Source organism: Castanea sativa, chromosome 5 (genome assembly GCF_040712315.1).
Source record: "Castanea sativa cultivar Marrone di Chiusa Pesio chromosome 5, ASM4071231v1".
NCBI classification, from domain to species: Eukaryota; Viridiplantae; Streptophyta; class Magnoliopsida; order Fagales; family Fagaceae; genus Castanea; species Castanea sativa.
Window position 1 is genome coordinate 38,916,407 of NC_134017.1, and position 9,879 is coordinate 38,926,285.

The following is a 9,879-nucleotide window of genomic DNA, read 5'->3' on the forward strand; positions in this document are numbered from 1 at the left end:
CGTTTCCAGCATTTACTCGTCCAAATATTGGATTGTTCAGTTGGTCACATTTATCCATGGATTTTGAATATTCTCGCATGCATACTTTACCTCGTCTATTATTTAGACGAATATACCTTAGGTTTATTTTGCTTTTACCTTATCTAAGGAAAGCTTATAAACATTACATCCCTGCGTCCAGAGATCTTACTCGTCTTGGGCCTTTAGCCTTCTTGTGGATTAATTTTAATGAAAACTTTAACAACATGAAAATTGGAAATTCATAAAACATTATATACATTGGAAATCCAAACCATATTTACATAATATACACATCGTCCACAAGTCATGGCACATGCTTAAAAGCTGGTACCTTCAGGGAATTGAAAATACTTATGTAAAATAGACTCAGTTCATGACTTTGCCCACCATGACTGCGTCCATAAACAATGCACAAGCTGGAAGCTAATGCACTTTTAAGGAATTAAAATACTAAAAAACATGTAGTACTAGCAACAAACACAAATAAAACATAAGGATAGTAACACATAACTCAAACTTCGTCCATGATGATGCTCATCTAGGATGATGCTCGTTTAGACTAATGCTCGTCCAAGCTAACACTTCACTAATAATATCTTCTTAAATGCTCAAAATTCCAGGGGTGCTCTAGCTTTCATCCATCCAGGGCTTTCAAGTAGTATGATCCCTGCCTTTTGCAATTGATAACCCTGTAGGGTCCTTCCCAATTAGGCCCCAATTTTTCACGGGCCGGGTTTTTGGTTGCTAAGGAAACCCTTTTTAGGACGAGATCCCCAATGTCGAATTGCCTGGGTTTTACCATTGTATCGTATTGCCTAGCCATGAGGTTTTTATACCTCACTGTTCTTTATTCTACATCCATCCTTACCTCGTCTATTAGATCAAGGTTAAGATGAAATTGTTCCTTATTTTCCTCGTCCTAATACTTCATCACTCTATGGTTAGCCATATGTACTTCTGCAGGTATAACTGCTTCACTTCCATAGGCTAGTTTGAAAAGAGTTTTACCTATGGGGGTCCTCACAGTCGTCCTATAAGCCCATAGAAGATTTGGCAGCTCGTCTGGCCATACTCCCTTTGCCCCCTTAAGCCGAATCTTGATGATCTTCAATAAGGATAATTTTGTAACTTCAGTTTTTCCATTTGCTTGTGGGTGGGAGGGTGAGGAATAATGATTCTTTATCCAAAGTTTCTCACAGAAATCTCTGAAGCGTGTGTTATCAAACTACCTGCCATTATTAAACACCAGCACCCTAGGAACCCCAAATCGGCAGACGATATTCTTCCAAACGAAGTTCTTGACATTCTACTATGTAATCTTTGCTAAGGATTCAGCTTCCACCCATTTAGTGAAGTAATCGATCTCTACCATTAAAAACTTCATTTGCCTGGTTCCTATTGGAAAGAGACCCAAAATATCCAATCCCCATTGTGCAAAGGGCCATGGGGCCATCATTGGGGTGAGGTACTCTAATGGTTGTCTAGGAATATTGCTGAAGGTTGAAAATCAGTAAGCTGAATGCTCCGAGCTTCAATGGGCTAGTGGTTGCTTGGAAGACCTGAAAAGAAAGAAACATAACATTAGAGGTGACCGGGGTGAACGGACCAAGAACCCTCCGATGCTTAACTTAGTTTTCTCTCTAGAACTCAAGAATTCTAACCTTAGGAGTGGTGGAAACTTACCTTCACTTGATATGGATGAGTCCTTTTATAGTGAGTTTTGGAGTGGTTACTTGTTTAGAAACTTCCTCAACGTGAATGGAAGTTAGAAGGTTCAGACTTAACTTCCACAACTGCTATAGAAGTTGGAAAGTTCAGACTTATCTTCTACAACTGCTATTAGAAGTTAAAAACTTAGTGGGAAGTTAGAGAGATAAATAAAGATTTTGCTCATAATTCAAAATAGTAGAACGTGGTCTGGATTATAAGCTTTTGAATATAAATTTACCCTGAGAATTTCTAAGTTCTGGAAGGTCGTCCAGGTGCTTCCATGTTGGACAACCTTCTTACACTTGAACGACCTTCTCTGATTGGGACAACATTTTTGGACTTGGACGACCCTATGGACGAACAAGAGATAGTCCAATTTTTGGTCCACCATCAGCATTCATTTAGGGATTTTGATTCTTAATCCTTTTCCTCTATATTTGTTGAAGTTAGGGAAAAACTCCAATGGTCTGTGTGCATACCATGGATTCTGTCTCTTCCATCAATTGTAGATTTAAATCATAAAATATTGATAGGATTATCTAGGTTTATTTGTGCCTCTATGGCTTTCATTTGATTCGTTTATGGACAGTAGAGAGTGTGGAAGTGAAACCCTAGCAGAGTGTTTAAAGAGAAAAAAGGTTTGAGTTTTGGGGGTTCAAAATGAAGAAAAGCTTGGGGTACGGTGAAAATTTGTAGTTTTATAGTCGGGGTCAGAAGGCTATGTCTTTGGCAGTTGGATTAGACTCTAGAACAACTTTTTTATGTTTTTACCAATTTAACTATACAAAAAATTACTTTATTTATTTTACCATTTTACTTTACAAAACACTTCACAGTAGTTGTTTTATTTTAGAGCATTATTATCAAAGGTTCTAATTATTTAGGAACGAGAGACAATATGTCTACAGAAGCTGCTGTAAGGTCCAGAGAGGAAGATGAGGAATTGGAGAGGAGCACCAAAAAGGTTAAAGAGCACCACTCTCAAAGAACGTCTAGCACTCCCTCTTCTCCAAGAGTAGGTGGGGGGTGGGGTTTTCCTACAAAGAGAAGTTGTTGGGAGAGATACCAGGAGCTTACGAACAAACTTTTGTCTTCAAAAATGATATGGAAACTGAAGTAGAGTCAGACAATGAAACATTAGACTTAGAGGCCGGCATTGCTGCAGTGAATCTTTCTAGAAAAAGGAAGGCTAGCATTCGAGCTCAATGGTTCAATGCGCTGATAGCTAAAGTTATCGGGAGGACGGTAGGCCACCAGTTTATGTCGACTAGACTTCTAAGTCTATGGAAGCCAACTAGACGAATGGAATGTGTGGATCTCGGCGAGGGCTTTTTTATCATTAGGTTCTCAACTAGAGAGGATCATGTTCGAGTTCTCAAAGATGGACTGTGGTTCGTAGGTGGTCATTATCTGTCCATCCAAAGTTGGGAAGCCAACTTCAATCCTACTAAGGCAAATGTTGCATCTATGGCCGTTTGGGTTCGTCTACCGAATCTACCAATAGAGTATTATGAGCCATCAGTATTGCGGGATATTGGCAGGGCCACAGGACCGATTCTGCGAATCGATACGCACATTGCAACTGAAGCAAGGGGAAGGTTCGCAAGACTTTGTGTTCAGATTAGCTATGATAGGCCATTGATCAAGCTTATCAAAGTTGGAGGCATCTCCCAACCTATGAAATACGAAGGAATTAGCACTCTTTGCTTTTCTTGTGGCCGTGTTGGTCATAAAGAGGAAAGTTGTGCTTACACAGCAAGACCAACGAAGGAAACCAATAGTGAGGATGCAATTAAGGAAAAAATGGAGGGAAAGAAGGCCATGCCAAATGATAATAGCTACCCGACAAGAGAAGATTTTGGGTCGTGGATCTTGGTAGCACGAAAGAAGAAAGTCAGCAAGGAGTTTAGAAAAGAAACTGCCCAACATTCCTCTTATGGGCACCTAAGCCCATTGAAAGCTAGCCCGAGTTAGATCAAAAGCCCACCCTATTTAGCTTTAGCTCTCTTGGAGACTGAAAAAAGAGATAAGGGGCTTAATCACGTGACTTCCCCAGCTACTAACATCTTTTTGGCAGATCCCGAGAGTCCACATCCAACACTGTTATAGGGAGGCGAACAAATGTGCGGATGCACTAACTAGGAGAGGAGCACTGCTTTCTTGTGATTTTTTGTTTTTTGATTCACCACTAGCAAATGTTGCTCTGTTGTTGAGCTTAGACATTGCTGGAATGATGTATGAACATAGCATTGCTACTGGTTTTGGTTCTTAGTTTATGAAATTCTTCCTTTTCACCCAAAAAAAAAAAATAGCATTTAGCATCTCAAAAACCAACTTTATAGCATTTAACATATCACTTTACAATACACCTAACATCAAAACTTCTATTTTATTTACAATTTCATTAAAATATGATTTATTTATCATTTTTTATTCTTTTTATTTTTACCACCTAAGCCACCACAAACCCACACAACCAACAGCCTCCACCACCGGCACAACCCATAGCACCAACCACAGCACCACCCAACGGCATAACCAACCACTAGCCTCCACCCATAGCACCACCCACCGCACAAGCTTACTTTTTCCTTTCATCCTCTCTCTGCCTCAACCCACGGCACACCAACCACCAGACCCACCTCTATTACCTAGCAACCCAACCACCACAAACCCACAACCAACAACCTAAACCCACTGGCATAACCAACCTCAACCCATGGCTTCAACCAACCTCAACCCATGGTCTCAACAAACCCCAACCACCACAAACCCACCATCAACCTCAACTCATGACACAACCAACCACGGCACCACCGAGACCCATCAAGCAACCTAGCAACCCACCGCCGCCGGACCCACCGAGACCCATCAAGCAAACCTCCACTTGCAGTTAGACCCACCATCGTTGAACCCTTGACTGTGGGACCCACGACCCACTAGTAGTCATCGACCCCATCGGACCCATGAGAGGGAGAGTTTGAGAAAGAGAGATGAGAGAGAACAAGAATGAGAGAGTGAGAGTGATAGTCTGAGAAGAGAGAATTAAAAAATGATAACACTTTGCTACAATGTGTTCTTAAAAATGAGAGCTCACTGTAGCAAGATGTCAATTTTTTTAGGATATAGCATCTTTGATGGAGTAGAGTTTTGTGGTTTCAAATGCTAAAAATAGCATTTTAGCACTTATAGCATCTTTGATAAGAATGCTCTTAGCATTTAACACAATAAAATAATATATCTATTATATAAACAACAACCACCACCACCACCACCACCACCACCACTACCACCACGATAGAATAATATATCTTTTAATAAAATATTTTCTTTTTTACCATCTTAGCTACCGTGCATAAGGCTATGCATTGTAGCTCAACGGGAAAAAAAATGTTGCTTTTGCTCCACTGATGCATTAGCTTTTTCTTCTATTTTATTATATTTAGTTGCTAAATATAGCATTTTACCTATTTACCTCCACCAATACTAAAGCTCTCATGCTGCCATTGACTGTGGAGGCTTACTTAGACTTCATCGGACTGTGGGAGTTAGGATTGTAATAAATCTTGAAATATAAAAAATTTCATTTTTTTTTCATAGTGTTATTGTTGTATGTTATTATCATTTTTTGTAATTTGATAGTTACAAGGTGATTTGAACTTTCGGAGTCATTGATGAAAGGACAAAACTTAGGTACAATAACTTAGATGTTGTTCCTTAGGTTCCCCTCTTAAGATTCTGCCATATAGCTACTTAATTGAAAAATACACTTTCATCCGATGAGAAAAAATTCACATGGCAGAATCCTAAAAGGAGAACTTGAGGAATCTAATTTTTATTAACCAAATCCCTTTTTTTTTTATCCTTTACAAAACAGGTCTAACTTTTTATTCAACAAATTTCATTTTTTTTAACTTTCAAAAAACAGATCTGATTTTTCTTTGAGAAAAGGGCATATTCATAAGACGAATTTGTTTAAATTAATTTTGTCAAGTAAGTGTTTGTTACATGTAATAGCATATCATTCAATATCATCCAAAATGGTATATAATGGTCATTAGAGTCTAGAAGACCAGACTACATCTAGGCGGAATGGATGCTTAATGTAACGACCCAAGGAAAATCGCTAGCCACATCTGCGTTATACCTCAAAAGGACTAGTCACTATTGAGGTTCCTTGCAGTTGTTAATAAAGTCCAGATCTACCCAGTAAATACCTGATGTGGGACTCATCACACATCCACACACATCACACAATCAATCAAATTGGGGCATCACACTTAACACCTTCCCATTCCGTAACCTAGCCCCTGAACTTAGGTTTTTGGAGAGTAGACTAATGTTTTATAATTTGTTTTGGTAGATTGTAACTAGGATCAAAACTTTGTAATTTTTACATAGATTGTATTTAGGACCAAAGCCTTGTAAAGTCATTCTACCAAGTTGTAATTGTATAGTTCATTAATGAATTTTAAGAATTTTTAGACTTGTGAATTGTATTTTATTTTTTTCTTATTTAAAAATAAATAAATAAATAAGTGGTGACTCTACGCAATTACCCAGAAGAGAGGTTCCCTAAGCACCCAAAGCTCTTTTTGAGAGCACCCTTCCAAGCAGTGCGGTCTCTCATAATACTCACTCAAATTTTCAGAAAGAAAACACACATAACAATTTAAAGATTTTGCAAAGAGGGTATGAGACTTCATGAGACCACTTTGTAATGTTGTATCCACAGAGTTGCTCAGAGTAAATGCAGAGGTAAGGACATGTTGCCATCTTTCATACTTTAACTCTCTATGATTACTACTTTATAATATTGTTATTGTTGTGACTTGTGAGTGAGTTTATTAGTATGAAAAATCTACATGTGAAAATTTTAATTGTAAAAAATTGTTTTTATGATTAAAACATTAGATTTAATCGTAATTTTAATTTAATAATTAACAATTTCATCAATCAAATTTTCTCTACTTTTGGTGTAATTTGTACTACTATGTATGTTATATATAGAACCCTCATATGATCTTGGAAAACCCACTCTAAAAAAAAAAATTCATCAATAACAAGAAGAAGAGCTTATTCCTGACCATCAAAACCACAAATTTCCTATCATTAATTATTAATTTTATATTAATGTTGTGATATAGTCCATAGGTTTTTAAAAAATAATAATAATAATAAGTGTAGTCCATATGGGAATGGTTTAGATGTTTCCTACTTGATTTCGGAATCTCAGATTGATTAGGAGAATAATATGGAGTGAGGAGGTGCATTAATCATATTAAAAGTGGCAATTCACATTGATAAGAAACTAAATAAGGGCATGTATAACCTCTATAACGTTGGTGCATGTGAGAGTTAGAAGACAAAGTTTTGTCTTTTTTAATTTATTTAAAATATGTATCCTACTTTGTTGGTACCTATACAATACTTATGAGAAACTATTCAAATTCTACTACAATTTATTTGTTCATATTCTATCAATTTTTGTTTTGGATGAATAATAAAACAAAAGTAGCTACCATCCACCATTTCGGTCTTTTTTTAAAATTTAAAATATGCATCATACTTGGTTGATACCTATACAATACCTATGAGAAACTATTTTAAATTATAAAATAATTTTTCTATTAACTTTTAATTAATAGTTTTTTTTATACAAGACTCTCTATTTGTTTTTTTTTTTTTTTATAAATATATGTGATTTTAAATTTAATTATCCCGTGCATCGCACTGGTTAGTGACTAGTTAATTTCAAATTTTATGGCTTCTTAATTTGTTGTTCTCTTTCCCTTCACTAATCAAAATGGAAAACGCATTGCTATGGCATCCTCATGGACTTCTTTTGCAGCGCCTTGAATCCCTTGATCCTACCTTTACAACAACAACAACTTAGGGTACATTTAGTAGACTATAATGGTAATTACATAGGAATAGGAATATGTATTACAAGGAATACAAGACACTGTAATGTAATACTTATCACTATTCATTTTTTTGGTAACAGCACAAGATTAGAACCCTAAAGATAATGGTATAAAAGCATTTTAAATTAAATTGTCTAAAATACCCTTATTATAAAATTATAAATACACTTTTAATAAGGATTAGTTTAACAAACCAATCTTGAACAGAGGACCTCCAATAAACCTAATCTCTCTTCTTCTTCTTTTTTGTAAATAAAATTGATTTCATTTCTTTGTATTAAAATTAAGAAGTAGCTACATCAGTACACAATTGATCTTTCAAAAAATCTTGTGGGTCTTCAATCAAGTGTCCTACAGTTGTAAAATTAACCAACAAACTACAATCTTACTTGAACAATGGTAAACATTATTATTATTTTTGTTTCCCCAAGGCTCCCATTTCCAAAGTTCAATGAAGACCACATATTCTCAAAAATTTCTACACGGCATCTACTTCTTCCTCTCTCTCTTTTTCTTCTTTTTCCATGTATTTTACTCTTAGTTGTTTACTCACTCTGCAACTTCCATTTTGTTGCACTTCGCACCATTTTATTTTTCTTTCGTTCAGTTTACACGTTGAAGAATAGTAGAGAGAGAGAAGGGTGGCAGTACCTGTGGAATGGTAGAGCTCTTGTAAGGGAGAGAAAAAATTCTTAAGAAGAGAGAAGCAACTAAGGGGATAGAAAGACAGTAATTGAAAAAATATGAGATCTCTAGTAGAGAGTGATTAAAATTTTTTAGAGGCATATATAAATATAATATTTCAAGGGAGAGGGATAGAATATTTTTGGGAGGGAGATGAAAATTTTGGAGAAGCGGGTAATAGGGGATTTTTTGGGAATTTTTTTAATAGAGTGTGTTATCAGGCAAATGAATAGTTATTCATAAGGAATAATTATTCTTAAGGAATAATTATTCTTTGTAATGAAAACATAACCAAACAACCCTATAACTAAACCATAGGAATAACTAACATTATGTTAGGAGCATTATGGGTTGTAGATGATGGCATGAGGAATGAGGGTGCTTGGGCAGCATTGGGCTAGTCATTTGGCTTTATGTTTTCTTAACACACTTATGGCTCCTCATGCCTGACTAGTGATGCTCCTAAGGGTTTTTTAAGGGGGGGCCTGCCTAGTCTCCTTACTTGAGTTGGATCGATGAGCAGTGATGAGGGGCAGCATGTGGAGGCACCTTGCTCCACATAATGCCCCAAGGCCATGGCAGAGGTGGGTCATGGTGGGTAGAGATGGTTTTGATGATGATGGGTAGCAGTGGGTGGTGCTGACCCTATGTGGTGGTGCATGGCATTGGTGGCTTAGTTGTTGGTTCCTTGTGTGTGGGCTCGGTGGCTTGAGTGCAAGGTAGGGTTGGGCTGCTGGGATGATTAAATGTTGTGTGCAAGGCACTGGGCTAGATGAGGCTGGCTGAATGCATGGACAAGTGCTAGTAGGCTAATGGCAGTTACTTTGTGTGCTACATATGGGCATGTTGTGTAGGCTGTAGTGTTGATGGGAAGCCTTGAGCATGGGCCAAGCCTCCCTAAAATGTGTGGGAACATGTTATGTAGGCTGCTGGAGGATGGGCAGAAGCCCTATGGTCTGTTGAGACATGGGTTGTGCATGTGCAGCATGTGTAGTGGCAATTACCAAGCGGTTACCAGACAGTTCCTAACTTTCCTGATGATCAAACCTACTACGTAGGGGCTGAAAATGTGGAAAGCAAGCTAAGACAGCATCAGTGGAAGGTGCCCTAAATTAGAACACAAGTGGCAAATTGTCCAAGACCCAGGTTGTTATTAGGTAGTAATTGACATAGCAGTTAATTCTAGGTATTTAACCCTAAGACTGTTGGGGGTGTCAACAGCAGAGTGTATTTGGCATTGGAAAAATTCTGTGTAATTCTCTAGGCTTGTAAAAGGGTTTCCTTTGTGCTAGAGATTAGGTAATAAAGGTTTGGGGTGGGTTTCCTGTAAATATTGTGTGCTGTGTGTTTAAATGTTCCTATATAATCTGTTCTAAGTGTTATTGCAGTGAGTGTGTGGTGTTGGCTAAGACCAAGTCAAGGACTTAAGGCCATCATAGGTAGAAAATTTGAGTGAAAATTGACCCTGTGACAATTGGTAACAGAGCCTGTCACTGTCTTGGAAAACATAGTTGGAGCACCTGTAGAAGGAGAACAA